The sequence below is a fragment of the Oncorhynchus gorbuscha genome, linkage group LG19, assembly GCF_021184085.1.
Source record: "Oncorhynchus gorbuscha isolate QuinsamMale2020 ecotype Even-year linkage group LG19, OgorEven_v1.0, whole genome shotgun sequence".
In the NCBI taxonomy this organism is placed as follows: Eukaryota; Metazoa; Chordata; class Actinopteri; order Salmoniformes; family Salmonidae; genus Oncorhynchus; species Oncorhynchus gorbuscha.
This window is the reverse complement of record NC_060191.1, coordinates 52,967,121-52,984,899: the sequence shown is the minus strand read 5'-3', so window position 1 is coordinate 52,984,899 and position 17,779 is coordinate 52,967,121. Positions and strand designations below refer to the sequence as shown.

The 17,779-nt window shown below is 42.8% G+C and overlaps 2 long non-coding RNA genes across 3 annotated transcripts in view; both read right to left on the bottom strand.

The window, feature by feature from the left end:
- Nucleotides 1-1,018: 1,018 nt before the first annotated feature.
- On the bottom strand, nucleotides 1,019-4,678 carry LOC124006484. 2 transcript variants are annotated; one of them, XR_006833787.1, is made up of 4 exons: nucleotides 4,466-4,678; nucleotides 3,882-3,902; nucleotides 3,648-3,757; nucleotides 1,019-1,305 (listed from the first exon to the last, which is right to left on the bottom strand). It is a non-coding gene; the product is annotated as an uncharacterized LOC124006484 (long non-coding RNA). The 2 variants fall into 2 exon arrangements; XR_006833786.1 differs by having other exon boundaries at nucleotides 3,882-4,678.
- Nucleotides 4,679-4,995: 317 nt separating this feature from the next.
- LOC124005654 overlaps nucleotides 4,996-17,779 on the bottom strand; it is a 28,550-nt gene continuing 15,766 nt past the window's right edge. Inside the window, exons 4-5 of the long non-coding RNA XR_006833661.1 lie at nucleotides 5,552-5,649; nucleotides 4,996-5,384 (exon numbers count right to left, since the gene is read on the bottom strand). This is a non-coding gene — a long non-coding RNA (uncharacterized LOC124005654). The remainder of the gene's footprint in view (nucleotides 5,385-5,551; nucleotides 5,650-17,779) is intronic.

Sequence of the window (17,779 nt, the reverse complement as noted above, 5' to 3'; positions counted from 1 at the left end):
TTGTACATGGTGTGCCAGATCACTTTGGCCAGAAAGCACTAAGCACACTGCGTCAGCAGCCCCACCAGGTGGACCAACACACAAACAGCAGGACTATTATTTTACCATGCATGGTCAGGAAATTGCTGGTTTGGGAACCTGTGACTGATTTTCATTATTTTCAAACTGTTGGTAACATTCTGGAATGGGATCTTTTTGGTAGACAATATATATACACACACACATTTGGCCAAATGTCTTGTTTCATTACCTGTATATTTTTCATTGAGTGTAATTGAATTTATGTCCTAATGTATCTGAGGACCTCTCATAGAATTATGGTTCTCTTCCTGTAACACACAACCAACCACAGAGTGAGACTGTAGCCTAATACATAATATATATATATATTTATTTTTTATAATTTTCTACATCAAAACTATGAAATAACATATTTGGAATCATGTAGTAACAAAAACGTGTTAAACAAATCAAAATATATATTTATATTTGAGATTCTTCAAATAGCTACCCTTTGCCCTGATGGCAGCTTTGCACACTCTTGGCATTCTCTCAAGCACCTTCATGAGGTTGTCACCTGGAATGCATTCCAATTAAAAGGTGTGCCTTCTAAAAAGTTAATCTGTTACTTGAACTCTGTGAATTTGGGCTGCAATCTGAGATGCAGTTACCTCTAATGAACTTATCCTCTGCAGCAGAGGTAACTCTGGGTCTTCCTTTCCTGTGGCGGTCCTCATGAGAGCCAGTTTCATCATTGCGCTTGATGATTTTGCAACTGCAAGTTCTTGACTGACCTTCATGTCTTAAAGTAATGATAGACTATCATTTCTCTTTGCTTATTTGAGCTGTTCTTGCCATAATATGGACTTGGTCTTTTACAAAACAGGGCTATCTTATATATATATATATATATATATATATATATATATATATATATATATATATATATATATATATATATATATATAATTATACAATCATAATATACATCAGTATATTTAATACACTTCTGCTGCCTCAGAAGGACTTTTGTTTTTTTGTCACATTAAGTACACTTTAACTGTATATATACTGTATATATTATGTATGTTAATTGTAATCTCTACATCCTCACACTAGTGGGCTTTGTGAGGGTTCCCAGGTGATGACAGAAGTGGTCATTGAGACAGGGCTGGTTGCTCATGAACTCCATGGTGCTGGAGAAGCAGAGGGAGGTACAGAGCTGGGCCAGCGTGTCACTGCAGCTGACGGTCCGTCTTCACCGTCTCAAAAGACCTCAACCTCATGTCTGGCTCCCAGCCCTCCCTGAGAGTGTAAAGGGAACAGGTGCATCTGATCCAGGGCAGTGGAGAGTCAATGTCCCATCAATCAGCGTCCCAAATGGCATCCTATTCCCTATATAGTGCATTACTATTGACCAGGGCCTTGGTCAAAATTAGTGCACTATCAATGGCATAGGGTGCCATTTGGGATTTATACCATGAGTCATAGAGGTAAATATAAGTATGAAACTGTTAATGGCAGAGACGCAGAGCTATGTGCATGTCCTTATCTAGAAGTTTCCCACAGTGCAATACTGTACAGTACAACACAGTACAGTCTTCATACATCAGTGGGTGCCACCCCCTGCTACATTTTTAATTGCTTTACATGTTTGTCAGCTATGGGATAATATATTAACTCATTTTTTTATACAATTTTTATGACCTTGTCTTTTTTTTGTGCCCAAAAAGTCCATCAGCTCCTTTTTCTCTTGTGGGTTTGAAGAGTAATTTATCTCTTTATCGTCTTAATCCATTTCTTGGCAGACCATGGCCAGGAGGAGTGCAGCCAAAAAAAGCCCTGCCAGTCAACTAGGCATTCAGTACACACACCCAAAGAGGACCCAAGCAGTTCTGTACACACATATCACGCCAAAAGAGTGTTTTAGTCTACTGATGGATGTGAGAAGTTAGACTACTAGTACTTAAATCTGTTACTAAAACTGTACTTTGTTATGCTGCTGGTTTAGGTTTTCTTTAGACTTTTACTTTGCCTGAACTAATATTGTATTTAGGCTACTGAATACACAGAAACCAAAAGATAGGTGCCAGGTGAAATTTCTTAAATATGAATCTGTCAAGCAAGTGCATACAATATTTGCTCTGGCCTTTAGCTATCAAACATTTACTCTGACTGGCAGTCAACTACCATACAAATGATTCTTACAAAAATCTGTACATGCCATATGGGAACTATACATTTAGGTGTGTAGAAGTTTACCTCTAGTGCCCTGCTGCTACTTCAATTATAAAATGCTATATTTCTGTAACATTATGCATGAAATGTTGCTTAATTATTTCTCACCTAACATGTATAACATTGTAACCATCCTTTACTCATGAACTGAGAACTAACCATCCTTTACTCATGAACTGAGAACTAACCATCCTTTACTCATGAAATGAGAACTAACCATCCTTTACTCATGAACTGAGAACTAACCATCCTTTCCCCATGTTACTAAGAACTAACCACCCTTTACTCATGAACTGATAACTAACCATTATTTATTCATGTTACCAAGAACTAACCATGCTTTACTTATGAACTAAGAAATAACCATTCTTTGACTTATGGATTGAGAACTAACCATCCTTTACTCATGGATTGTGAACTAACCATCCTTTACTTATGAACTGAGAACTAACCATCCTTTACTTATGAACTGAGAACTAATCATCCTTGACTCATGAATTCAGAACTAGCATCCTTTACTCATGAATTCAGAACTAGCATCCTTTACTCATGAATTCAGAACTACCCATCCTTTACTCATGAATTCAGAACTAGCATCCTTTACTCATGAATTCAGAACTAGCATCCTTTACTCATGAATTCAGAACTAGCATCCTTTACTCATGAATTCAGAACTAACCATCCTTGACTCATGAATTCAGAACTACCCATCCTTTACTCATGAATTCAGAACTACCCATCCTTTACTCATGAATTCAGAACTAGCATCCTTTACTCATGAATTCAGAACTAGCATCCTTTACTCATGAATTCAGAACTACCCATCCTTTACTCATGAATTCAGAACTAGCATCCTTTACTCATGAATTCAGAACTAGCATCCTTTACTCATGAATTCAGAACTACCCATCCTTTACTCATGAATTCAGAACTAGCATCCTTTACTCATGAATTCAGAACTAGCATCCTTTACTCATGAATTCAGAACTACCCATCCTTTACTCATGAATTCAGAACTACCCATCCTTTACTCATGAATTCAGAACTAGCATCCTTTACTCATGAATTCAGAACTAGCATCCTTTACTCATGAATTCAGAACTACCCATCCTTTACTCATGAATTCAGAACTACCCATCCTTTACTCATGAATTCAGAACTACCCATCCTTTACTCATGAATTCAGAACTAGCATCCTTTACTCATGAATTCAGAACTAGCATCCTTTACTAATTTTACCCATAACCTGCCACTGTATCATGCATTCACAACAGCTGTCTACGTGTTCTGGGAATGTAAAATACCCCACTGACTGTTAGCTAGGAGACTGGTCCCAGTCTTCAGACATGTCAGGAGAGACGGTGTCCCTAGTCCTAGACCATATTTAATTGGAGGATGGATAACCTTACCCTCCTCAGGAACAGACCCATGAACAGGGCCACGGAGAGACAGATCACAGCCAGCACCGAAGTTGTGACGGCCATATGGCCCATTGGGCTTCTCTGGGACTGGGGGGAGACTGTTGGAAGGACAGGAGGGATATATCAACACTGTAGCCAATGAGCACTATTTATTTTATTTTAATGAAAGCCATAGGCTTTTATGACTTTGATAATCAAGGGCAACTTGGAAGAATTTCTTACGTTGTGAAGCTGTTGGAAGACCTGTAGCAGAGGGAAACAGAATAAGGTGGTGAAGAATGAAGTGACTTACATCCATTTAATTACTCATACTGTATGAGCAATGAGGTGACTAATCCATTTCACTCTCATCAAGTGTCATTAATTCATGTCTGATATATCATTCATGTCTGATATCATATCACACCAGTGGTATAGTATGGCTGCACCTTTGTCCTCTCTTTCTCCTGGAGAAATCTGAACAATTCTGAGATCAAAGAGACAGAGTTCAGACAGGAAATCAGTTTTCTGTTCCTATCGGTTTGAAACATTTGTCAAGTCAGTTGAATAAGCTTAGAATAGCATAGGGTTGTCTAAGAAATTAGAGTTCTTCAGAGGGTAATAATGTCTGTGAAACCCAGACTCTAGGCAACAGTTTTTAAGCCGGAACATTAGAACGTTGTAGGCATCCCAGATGTCTAGAGAGTCAAAAGCAATATGGTGAACGTGATCATGACCGCCACAATGTACTGTCGCAAAATGTTTCATTTTCTTTCTCTGAGTGAAGGCAGTGACCTGTGTGTTATTTTCGAATTGTTGATACTTACAGGCAGTAAGGACGAACAGGAGGACACCTCAGAGAGTTGGGTGACAGTGCAGGTAGAAAGTGGCGACGGTCATGTTCTTGTGTTCAATGAAACGGAAGGTGTGCATGCTAGTGTTCAACCTTCCCAAGTTCTTTCACGTCACCCCGCTCCTCCGCTCTCTCCACTGGCTTCCAGTTGAAGCTCGCATCCGCTACAAGACCATGGTGCTTGCCTACGGAGCTGTGAGGGGAACGGCACCTCAGTACCTCCAGGCTCTGATCAGGCCCTACACCCAAATAAGGGCACTGCGTTCATCCACCTCTGGCCTGCTCGCCTCCCTACCACTGAGGAAGTACAGTTCCCGCTCAGCCCAGTCAAAACTGTTCGCTGCTCTGGCTCCCCAATGGTGGAACCATCTCCCTCACGACGCCAGGACAGCGGAGTCAATCACCACCTTCCGGAGACACCTGAAACCCCACCTCTTTAAGGAATACCTAGGATAGGATAAAGTAATCCTTCTCACCCCCCCCCCTTAAAATATTTAGATGCAATATTGTAAAGTGGCTGTTCCACTGGATGTCATAAGGTGAATGCACCAATTTGTAAGTCGCTCTGGATAAGAGTGTCTGCTAAATGACTTAAATGTAATGTAAATGCATGCTGAGACGCTCCATTCAACTCGACCCTGGTTTGTCCATCATGTGTATGTACACCTTCAATGAGACAAGAGATATGAGTCATACACATACTGTACTCATACACGATTTAGCCGTGACCGGAAACAAAAAAGGCTTCAGTTTCAGTTGCAGAGTTATCATAAATCTATAGAAATTAAACTGGGTGAATAATATTGACTCACCCAACAAAGAGGTCATAGTAGGTGCTGTTGTTGGGAACGGGACTTGTTGTTGTGTAGCATCGGTCAAGCAGAACGTGGAACCTTTGGAGAGGAAGAGAGGGACTGATTCCAGAATGCAGTATAATTACAGCCATTTTTTTTTAAAGATATATATATATTTTTTTTGTGATACATTGTACATTTTGCAGTATGGTACTTTACAAAAGGATTTGATTTAGGTAGATTTAATCTGCGTATTGTAGTCCTACCTCTCTGTTAGATTGGTGGCTTTCACCCCCACAAAGATTCGGGTCTTCAGATTTATTCCATTCTCTGGAACAATGAGTTTCTGAGTGTAGTCAGTGTCCTGTTTCACAGCAAAACACTAGTCTATTATAAGCATGTTAAAGATAAGCATGTATAAGAATGTTACAGACACACATACATGGTTTACACTCAATAATGAACACTCTTTTCTCTGTATATATCAAATCAAATCAAGGAACCGACCAGATACAACCCTAAATCCGTAAACATGGGCAACCCTAACCCTAACCCTAACCCTAACCCTCATAGACATTATCCTGACCAACTTGCCCTCCAAATACACCTCCGCTGTTTTCAATCAGGATCTCAGTGATCACTGCCTCATTGCCTGTATCCACTATGGGTCCGCGGTCAAACGGCCACCCCTCATCACTGTCAAACACAACCTAAAACACATCTGCGAGCAGGCCTTTCTAATCGACCTGGCCCGGGTATCCTGGAAGGATATTGATCTCATCCCGTCAGTCGAGGATGCCTGGTCAGTCTTTAAAAGTAATTTCCTCATCATCTTAGATAAGCATGCCCCGTTAAAAAAATGCAGAACTAAGAACAGATATAGCCCTTGGTTTACTCCAGACATGACTGCCCTTGACCAGCACAAAAACATCCTGTGGCGGACTGCAATAGCATCGAATAGTCCCCACGATATGCAACTGTTCAGGGAAGTCAGAAACCAACACGCAGTCAGTCAGGAAAGCAAAGGTTAGCTTTTCAAGCAGAAATTTGCATCCTGTAGCTCTAAGTCCCAAAAGTTTTAGGACACTGTAAAGTCCATGGAGTACAAGAGCACCTCCTCCCAGCTGCCCACTGCACTGAGGCTAGGTAACACAGTCACCACTGATAAATCCAAGATAATTGAAAATTTGAATAAGCATTTCTCAACGGCTGGCCATGCCGTCCTCCTGTCTACTCCAACCCCGGCCAACCCCCCCCCGCAGCTACAAGCCTCCCCAGCTTCTCCTTCACCAAAATCCAGACAGTAGATGTTCTGAAAGAGCTGCAAAACCTGGACCTGTATAAATCAGCTAGACAATCTGGACCCTCTCGTTCTAAAACTATCCGCCGCCATTGTTGCAACCCCCAATACCAGCCTGTTCAACCTCTCTTCCATATCGTCCGAGATCCCTAAAGATTGGAAAGCTGCCGCGGTCATCCCCCTCTTCAAATGGGGTGACACCCTAGACCCAAACTGTTACACACCTATATCCATCCTGCCCTGCCTATCTAAAGTCTTCAAAAGCAAAGTTAATAAACAGATCACTGACCATTTCGAATCCCACTGTACCTTCTCCGCTTCGAGCCGGTCACGGGTGCACCTCAGCCACGCTCAAGGTACTAAACGATATCATGTAAGTCGCTCTGGATAAGAGCGTCTGCTAAATGACTTAAATGTAAATGTATAACCGCCATCGATAAAAGACAGTACTGTGCAGCCGTCTTCATCAACCTGGCCAAGGCTTTTGACTCTGTCAATCGGCAGATTCAATAGCCTTGGTTGTTCTAATGACTGCCTCGCCTGATTCACCAACTACTTTGCAGACAGAGTTCAGTGTGTCAAACCGGAGGGCATGTTGTTCGGACCTCTGTGTCACGCCCTGGCCTTAGTATTTTGTGTTTTCTTTATTATTATTTATCTTTATTAAAAGTGTTCAACCATAACCACGCTGCATTTTGGTCCTCCTCTCCTTCCCAGGAAGAAAACCATCACACTCTGGCAGTCTCTATGGGGTACCACAGGGTTCAATCCTCGGGCCGAGGATATATCAATGATGTCTCTCTTGCTGCGGGTGATTCCCTGATCCACCTCTATGCAGACGACACCATTCTGTATACTGGCATTCTTTGGACACCTTGCTAACAAACCTCCAAACGAGCTTCAATGCCATAAAACACTCCTTCCGTGGCCTCCAACTGCTCTTAAACTGGATACTTTTATTTCCCTCACCAACTTTAAACGACAAAAAAAAGCCATGAGGTCGAAGGAATTGTCCCTAGAGCTCAGAGACAGGATTGTGTCGAGGCACAGATCTGGGGAAAGGTACCAAAAAATGTCTGCAGCATTGAAGGTCCCCAAGAATACAGTGGCATCCATCATTCTTAAATGGAAAATATTTGTAACCACCAAGACTCTTCCTAGAGCTGGCCGCCCGGCCAAACTGAGCATTCGGGGGAGAAGGGCCTTGGTCACGGAGGTAACCAAGAACCTGATGGTCACTCTGACGGAGCTCCAGAGTTCCTCTGTGGAGATGGGAGAACCTTCCAGAAGGACAACCATCTCTGCAGCGCTCCACCAATCAGGCATTTATGGTAGAGTGGCCAGATGGAAGCCACTCCTCAGTAAAAGGCACATGACAGCCCACTTGGAGTTTGCCACAAGGCACCTAAAGACTCTCAGGCCATGTGAAACAAGAGTCTCTGGTCTGATGAAACCAAGATTGAACTCTTTGGCCTGAATGCCAAGCGTCACGTCTAGAGAAACCTGGCACCATCCCTACGGTGAAGCATGGTGGTGGCAGCATCATGCTGTGGGGATGTTTATCAGCGGCAGAGAATGGGAGACTAGTCAGGATTGAGGAAAAGATGAATGGCGCAAAGTACGGAGAGATCCTTAATGAAAACATTTTCCAGAGCACTCAGGACCTCAGACTGGGGCGAAGGTTCCCCTTCCAACAGGACAACGACCCTAAGCACGCAGCCAAGACAACGCAGGAGTGGCTTCGGGACAAGTCTCTGATTGTCCTTGAGTGGCCCAGCCAGAGACCAGACTTGAACCCAATCAAACATCTCTGGAGAGACGCTCCCATCCTACCTGACAGAGCTTGAGAGGATCTGCAGAGAAGAATGGGAGACTCCCCAAATAAAGGTGTTCCAAGCTTGTAGCGTCATACCCAAGAATATTTTGTGTAGAGTGATGAAGGGGGAAAAACAATTTAATACATTATAGAATAAGGCTGTAACGTAACAAAATGTGGAAAAAGTCAAGGGGTCTGAATACTTTCCGAAGGCACTGTATGTTGTATTTTCAACATGGCTATGTACTTAATTATTAAGTATTTTTTAAATAAATGTTTCATATTTTGGCAAGGATCTCTCTCAGTAGACATACCTACAATGACGCTTTAGAATGCAAGACTAAAAGTGATTTACTGTATTAACATGGTGAAAAGAAGTACACGAATGTACATACAATTTCATTACATATCCTCTGAGAGTAATTGTATGATTGTTGTGCTGATTAAAGCCAATTGACTTCAACAAAGTTGTGGATCTGATATAGATCCACAGGATGAGCTCAGTGCTCGAGGAACAACTTGATGACATAATTAATGTAATTTTATGTCTGTCTCAATTGAGTTACAATCAAGTCCACACCAGGCACATACTGTCCATGGGAAAGAGAGCCGTGATGGTAGGTTGGATGAAAGGTGTTAATATAAATGTGTTAATAGCCATTAATGGTGTTATGTAAAGACTACATCATGAATAGTCTCGGGCATAATGTCATGCAGGTGAAAGAGGACCCAAAAGCGACTTGGCGAAAACAGAGTCTTTAATCCAGTAAAGTAAATACAAACAAAAAACACAACTTTAACTCGAAATGACGAGGACAAACTGGAGACTCGATCTTGAACAGCAGGTGAACAGCAGGTTGCCTCGGGAAGGCACTTGAACCAGACAGACTCAGACACCTGCTCACCACGCAGCATCTGAGGAAAACACGACACGACAGGGCGATACACAAACACAGCACGGTGAATTCTAGACAAGGAACCGACAGGACAGGAACGGAACACAAAGGAAGAAATAGGGACTCTAATCAGGGGAAAGGATCGGGAACAGGTGTGGGAAGACTAAATGATTGATTAGGGGAATAGGAACAGCTGGGAGCAGGAACGGAACGATAGAGAGAAGAGAGAGCGAGAGAGTGAGAGAGGGAGGGGGAGAGAGAGGGATAGAAAGAGGGAAAGAACCTAATAAGACCAGCAGAGGGAAACGAATAGAATGGGAAGCACAGGGACAAGACAAGATAATAAATGACAAAACATGACACATAATGTAACAAGTACATTCAAATCAAGTACACTACCATTCAAAAGTTTGGGGTCACTTAGAAATGTCCTTGTTTTTGAAAGAAAAAAAAAAGAATTGTCTATTAAAATAACATCAAATTGATCAGAAATACAGTGTAGACATTGTTAATGTTGTAAACGACTATTGTAGCTGGCGAAAGGAGGCCCATTATCAGCAACCATCACTCCTGTGTTCCAAATCATTTCAAAAGGCTAATTGATCATCAGAAAATCCTTTTGCAATTCTGTTAGCACAGCTGAAAACTGTTGTTCTGATTAAAGAAGCAATACAACTGGCCTTCTTTAGACTAGTTGAGTATCTGGAGAATCAGCATTTGTGGGTTCGATTACAGGCTCAAAATGGCCAGAAACAAATAACTTTCCTCTGAAACCTCTCTCTCTCTCTCTCTCTCTCTCTCTCTCTCTCTCTCTCTCTCTCTCTCTCTCTCTCTCTCTCTCTCTCTCTCTCTCTCTCTCCTCCCTCCCTCCCTCCCTCCCTGGGGTGTGAGTCAGATGGTGTTCTCTGCTCTCATCTCGTGTACTCTAGTTTCCCTGTTCCATTCCATCCAAGCACAAACAACATGAGCAATGGACAAACAAACCCCACATAGCAACAGGGGACTGTTTACATGTTTTGACTTGCTTCGGTTCCTTTTTCATGTTATGACACCTGACTTTTCGAACAGTAAAATAACGATAACTATAATTTCTTCAGTTTAGTGTCATTACAGTTTTTCTCAATTGCTAAAACACTAAAACCCATTGGCTGAACAAAGTTCTCAGTTGCCTGGACTCATTTAGCTAATTATGCAGTCTGTTGTCAATACCTTAAACCATTTCACATGGTAAAACACAATTTGCAGATCTCAGTTAGACTTTTCAGCAAAACTCTAAACACAAGTGGCAACAATCAAATACAAATAGAGAAGACATGTCATTGATTGAACACAACCACTCAAAATTGATTTAACCTGTTTCAAATGATGCGACACAACCAATATAAGCCAGTTCAGAGAGCAAACAGGTTGTTGAAGGTGGGAAGGAGAAAGTCTGAGAATGGATAGAAGAAACAATGTGAGAAGACGAGTGCGTATGTGAGGTGGGTGACGAGGAGGAAGAGGAGGAGGAGGGCAAGAAAGAGGAAGAGGAGGACGAAGAGGAAGAGGAATACAAAGAGTGGAAATATCTGATGAAATTCCAGCAACAGTTATAGACCATGTTCAAATCAAATTTATTTATAGAGCCCTTCGTACATCAGCTGATATCTCAAAGTGCTGTACAGAAACCCAGCCTAAAACCCCAAACAGCAAGCAATGCAGTGTAGAAGCACGGTGGCTAGGAAAAACTCCCTAGAAAGGCCAAAACCTAGGAAGAAACCTAGGGAGGAACCAGGCTATGAGGGGTGGCCAGTCCTCTTCTGGCTGTGCCGGGTGGAGATTATAACAGAACATGGCCAAGATGTTCAAATGTTCATAAATGACCAGCATGGTCAAATAATAATAATCACAAGCAGAACAGTTGAAACTGGAGCAGCAGAACGGCCTGGTGGACTGGGGACAGCAGGGAGTCATCATGCCAGGTATTCCTGAGGCATGGTCCTGGGGCTCAGGTCCTCCGAGAGAGAGAAAGAAAGAGAGAAAGAGAGAATTAGAGAGAGCATACTTAAATGCACACAGGACACCGGATAAGACAGGAGAAGTACTCCAGATATAGCAAACTGACCCTAGCCCCCTGACACATAAACTACTGCAGCATAAATGCTGAATTATATTATTGTCCATGGACTGACAATGAGGGAAGCAGGACTTAGAGTGCAACCCAATTTGAGGCGATTTTCTGTGTCCACCATAGTAAGGACATTCAGAGAAGAGAACAGGTACAGTACACTTCTGTATTTTTGTAATTGCAGATTTACTCTACTACACTATATGCAGCTGTTTCAATAGACATTTTGAAAGTTAATCACTGTATGTATTGTACTGTGTGAATATGTTTTGTAACTGCACAACTACTTTTTGTAGAAATGCAAGGCTGCCACGTGCAGGTGGAAGGACAGCTATATTCACTCGGGAGCAAGAGGCCGTTATAGTTGGCATGGTCCTTCAAGATAATGCAATACGACTCAGAGAAATCCAGGAACAAGTGATACAAGACAACACACACTTCCAGGGAATCGACAGTGTGAGCATTTCCACAATTGACCGTGTCCTCCATTGTAACAGGATGCGAATGAAACAAGTATACAGAGTACCTTTTGAGTGCAACTCACCAAGGGTGAAAGAACTGCGAGCTCAGTATGTGCAAGTAAGTGTACATTCAGAAACATTTACTGTAATCCAGATTGTCTACAGTACTAACACATACTATGTGAATGACATTACTCTTCAGTACATACAATGTATGTGAATCAGAAGCCTAATTGTACTCTACAGTATAGCACTGTCTCTGTATGACTTACAAAATCCTACATACAGTATATTGTATTTCTACACAGACAATATTTGACTTGGAATCCTTGGACAGACCCCATGAGTTCATCTTTGTCGATGAAGCAGGCTTCAATCTAACAAAGAGGAGAAGGAGAGGCCGAAACATGATTGGACAGCGGGCCATTGTTGAAGTCCCTGGTCAACGAGGTGGTAATGTCACAATCTGTGCTGCTATCAGCAACTATGGTGTTCTACATCACCATGTTACACTTGGGCCATATAACACCCAGCACCTTCTAAGATTTATTGCCAATCTAATAGATATTTTATTTGAGCTTCAGGTTCAAGAGCAGCAGGGTCAAGAGCTAAATGAGAATCCCATTCCCACCTATGTGATAGTGTGGGACAATGTCAGTTTCCACTGAGCTGCTCAGGTAAGGGAATGGTTTAACATCAATGGGCAGTTTTTTCTCCTCTTGGAGAAGGAAAGTGTATGATAGACAACCCTACACCAGAGTAAATCTGCTGCAAGCCATGGATTTAGCCTGTGGTGATATAGGTGAGGAATCATGTCAGGGCTGGACACGGCACACAAGAGGCTTCTTCCCCCGTTGCCTCAGGAGGGACAATATAGCTTGTGATGTCGACGAAGTGCACTGGCCTGACCCAGCCCAAAGATAAGAAGAAGCACATTGATCACATGTTTACTCATTTGATTGTTTTGCCCCTTTTAGTATTGTATACTGTAGTACAGTGCATTGTAGTCTGTATACTATACAATGGACAAATTGTATGGCCCTGAACATTGTGCTTTCCATTTATTAACAGTACTGACTGCTCAATAGATTTTGACTGGTTGCAGGTTCATATCAACAAAGAACAAGAATTACAGTATCACAGAGACAAAGGACAAAGGACAAAGGACAAGTTTGTGAGATGCAGGGTACAGTACTGTAAAAATAGAGGAAGAACAAAAAAGAAAATTGCAAAGAGCAAAGCAGAGTAGTAATTTCTGATCAATTTTGAGCTACTATGATATAACATGTTTTCGTTTATCAAAAGAAAATGGCGGAAAAAAATGTACTTCTCCTTGAGAATTGTATGTTTTAAACAATGTGTTTTCTATTTTTCGGTGTATTGTTTACTGACTGCTTGAGAGTGTATATCATTTTGACCACTTTGTTTATGATTTGAGAGCAGTGATTGATTTTGAACACAGGTAAAACTGTTTTGAGGCAAATGTTTCATTTTGCGAGAGGAGTCAGAGGTTATGTAAATAGTGCTTGAAGATGAGGTTTTGTGTTTAATATTTTCAGGAAATGGAGCAAGGTTTCAGAAATTGTGTTTTAGCAATTGAGAAAAACTGTAATTATATAAAACCAAACTCACATTATGTTGTTGATATGCAAAATGCAATGCATATTACAATTACATGGTAGGCCTATGCTTTTTGCTGACAGTATAAATTAAACAACTAAAGTGAAAGACCATGAGAGGTCATTCCACGAAATGAGTGTATTTTGCATCCCTTTGATATTTTAAGTAGAAATTGTGTACAAATATAGCATTTTTAAAGACTGTTAAATTAAATTAAGTGGCCATTAATATAGAACACATTGCATGTAAAATTCAATAACTCTGAACAGACTTTGTAAAGTGAAACAATTCAGCATTTTGACATGCATCCTCTGTGACTACGAGTAAGATTTTCACCCACTTAAGCCCAACATTTCTCCAAGTTTTCACCATCATTGTAAAGCCCTTGATATTTTGCTGCTTTGAAAAATGTTATTTCTGAAGATTATTATTTATTTCATGTTATTAGTGATTAATATTTTGGCAAAAAACAACAACAACAACCTGTCCCTCATTTTAAGGTCAGCCCTGTTATGTGAACCAAACTCTTTTTTCAATATTTATCTCAGTAGGTAGGTTTCCATCCAATTAGTGACAGATTTTCATGAGAATACTCAAAAATCTGTATCAAAACAATATGCTCATTTCGCACCAAAGATGTGTTTCCATCAAATTTACTAAAAGGTTGTGCGTGATGATGTAATGAACATAAAAACAACTTTTTGTGGTTAAATTCCAATGTACTGAATAAAAAACGACAAGTTAAATGGGTTTCCATCGCATTTTCAACTCTACTGATGGTTTTCTCACAACAAATGTTGGGTTATATAGAGAGTGTGCCCGCTCGGGTATTGTTAGGTGCGCTCTAGTCAACAGTACTATCTGCGGATGTATAGCTTACATGATGAGATTATTATGGACAAAATAGCGAGTTTATTTGTATTTGCCAAGCATAGATTACCTGTCATGTTTTGTCATATATTGTCTTGTCATTATGCTTTCCCTTCTGTTCGTTTCCCCCTGCTGGTCTTTTTAGGTTCGTTCCCCTTTTTCTCTCTCCCTTCCTCTCTCTCTTCTCTCTATCGTTCCGTTCCTGCTCCCAGCTGTTCCTATTCCCCTAATCAATCATTTAGTCTTCCCACACCTGTTCCTTATCTTTTCCCCTGATTAGAGTCCCTATTTCTTCCCTTGTTTTCCGTTCCTGCCCTGTCGGATCCTTGTCTATTGTTCACCGTGCTGTGTTTGTGTATCGCCCTGTCGTGTCGTGTTTCCCTCAGATGCTGCGTGGTGAGCAGGTGTCTGAGTCTGCTAAGTTCAAGTGCCTTCCCGAGGCAACCTGCAGTTCAAGATCAAGTCTCCAGTCGGTTCTCGTCATTACGAGTGGAAATTGTTTTATTTGATTGTATTTTTACTTTACTGGATTAAAGACTCTGTTTTCGCCAAGTCGCTTTTGGGTCCTCATTCACCTGCATAACAGAAGGATCCGACCAAGAATGGACCCAGCGAATATGGATTCTCTCTACTCTACTCTCGAGTTCCAGGGAGCGATGCTCGGCAGACACGAGCAGGAATTGTCTGCTGCTCGACATGCCGTTGAGACCCTGGTCGCTCAGGTCTCCGACCTCTCAGGACAGTATCAGAGTCTTCGTCTCGTGTCACCAGCTACTTCCGGTTCTTCCGAGCCTCCGGAACCTAGGGTTAATAACCCACCATGTTATTCTGGGCAGCCCACTGAGTGCCGCTCCTTTCTCACCCAGTGTGATATCGTGTTCTCTCTCCAACCCAACACATACTCAAGAGAGAGAGCTCGGATTGCCTACGTCATATCACTCCTTACTGGTCGGGCTCGGCAGTGGGGCACAGCTATCTGGGAGGCAAGCGCTGAGTGTACTAACAATTATCTGAACTTTAAAGAGGAGATGATAAGGGTTTTTGATCGCTCAGTTTTTGGGAAAGAAGCTTCCTGGTCCCTGTCTTCCCTATGTCAAGGTAATCGATCCATAACGGATTACTCTATAGAGTTTCGCACTCTTGCTGCCTCCAGTAACTGGAACGAGCAGGCGTTGCTCGCTCGTTTTCTGGAGGGACTCCACGCTAAGGTTAAGGATGAGATTCTCTCTCGGGAGGTTCCATCCAGCGTGGATTCTTTGATTGAACTCGCTATTCGCATTGAACGACGGGTAGATCTTCGTCACCGAGCTCATAGAAGAGAGCTCGCGTTAACTGTGTCTCCCCTCTCTCCGACACTACCGTCTTTCCCCACTGACTCAGGTGTTGAGCCCATGCAGCTGGGGGTATTCGCATCTCGACTAAGGAGAGGGAACGGAGAATCACCAACCGCCTCTGTCTCTATTGCGGTTCCGCTGGTCATTTTGTCATTTCATGTCCAGTTAAAGGCCAGAGCTCATCAGTAAGCGGAGGGCGACTGATAAGCGCTACTAGACGGTCCTCTCCGTCAAGTACATGTACTACTTTACCGGTCCATCTACGCTGGACCGGATCGGCAGCTTCCTGCAGTGCATTAATAGACTCTGGGGCAGAGGGCTGTTTTATGGACGAAGCCTGGGCGCGGGAACATGACATTCCTCTCAGACAGTTAGGGAGCCCACGGTCATGTTTGCCTTGGATGGTAGTCCTCTCCCCAGTATATTATGTGAAACACTACCTTTAACCCTCACTGTATCTGGTAACCATAGTGAGACCATTTCTTTTTGATTTTTTGTTCACCTTTTACACCTGTTGTTTTGGGTCATCCCTGGCTAGTGTGTCATAATCCTTCTTTTGATTGGTCTAGTAATTCTATCCTTTCCTGGAACGTTTCTTGTCATGTGAAGTGTTTAATGTCTGCTATTTCTCCTGTTTGTTCTGTCCCCTCTTCTCAGGAGGAACCTGGTGATTTGACAGGAGTGCCGGAGGAATATCATGGTCTGCGCACGGTCTTCAGTCGGTCCAGAACCAACTCCCTTCCTCCTCACCGGTCGTATGATTGTTGTTCTGATCTCTTTAAGAAGCGTTTTGCATCCGCTCCTATCCTTGTTGCACCTGACGTCACTAAACAGTTTATTGTTGAGGTTGACGCGTCGGGGGTGGGCGTGGGAGCCATTCTGTCCCAGCGCTCCGATACTGACGATGGGGTCCACCCTTGTGCGTATTTTTCTCATCGCCTGTCACCGTCGGAACGTAACTATGATGTGGCTAACCGCGAACTGCTCGCCATCCGTTTAGCCCTAGGCAAATGGCGACAGTGGTTGGAGGGGGCGACCGTTCCTTTTGTCGTTTGGACTGACCAAAGGAACCTTGAGTACATCCGTTATGCCAAATGACTGAATGCGCGTCATGCTCGTTGGGCTTTGTTTTTCGCTCGTTTCGAGTTCGTTATTTCTTATTGCCCGGGTACTAAGAACACCAAGCCTCATGCTTTATCCCGTCTCTTTAGTTCTTCTGTGGCTTCTACCGATCCAGAGGGGATCCTTCCTGTTGGGCGTGTTGTCGGGTTGACTGTCTGGGGAATTGAGAGACAGGTTAAGCAAGCACTCACGCACACTGCGTCGCCGCGCGCTTGTCCTAGTAACCTTCTTTTCGTTCCTGTTTCTACTCGTCTGGCTGTTCTTCAGTGGGCTCACTCTGCCAAGTTAGCTGGCCATCCCGGCGTTCGGGGTACGCTTGCTTCTATTCGCCAGCGGTTTTGGTGGCCTACTCAGGAGCGTGACACGCGCCGTTTCGTGGCTGCGTGTTCAGACTGCGCGCAGAAGTCTGGTAATTTTTTTTCTGCTTCTGCTCCTGGTCTTGCTGAGTCTCAGTCTGTTCCCTGCCATCGCATCTCTCCTGTTCTTGTTCCTGCCCTTGCTGTGTCTCAGTCTGTCCCTAGTTGTTACTCTCCTGGCCTGTTTGGTCCTGTTTGCTCTAAAGCTTTCAGTTCTCTACCCGTGTCTCATTTTTTTTTTAGAGTAGTACCCTAGTTTCCCTTTTTATCGTTTTTCGTTACGGTCCTGAGGAGAGGAGTTGGGTTCTTTCTCGGGACGTGCTGGACCGTTTGATCTATGATTTCCTCCGTTGCCGCCAGTGTTCCTCCTCGAGAGCGCCAGGAGGCGCTCGGTGAGTGGGGGGGTACTGTCATGTTTTGTCATATATTGTCTTGTCATTATGCTTTCCCTTCTGTTCGTTTCCCCCTGCTGGTCTTTTTAGGTTCGTTCCCCTTTTTCTCTCTCCCTTCCTCTCTCTCTTCTCTCTATCGTTCCGTTCCTGCTCCCAGCTGTTCCTATTCCCCTAATCAATCATTTAGTCTTCCCACACCTGTTCCTTATCTTTTCCCCTG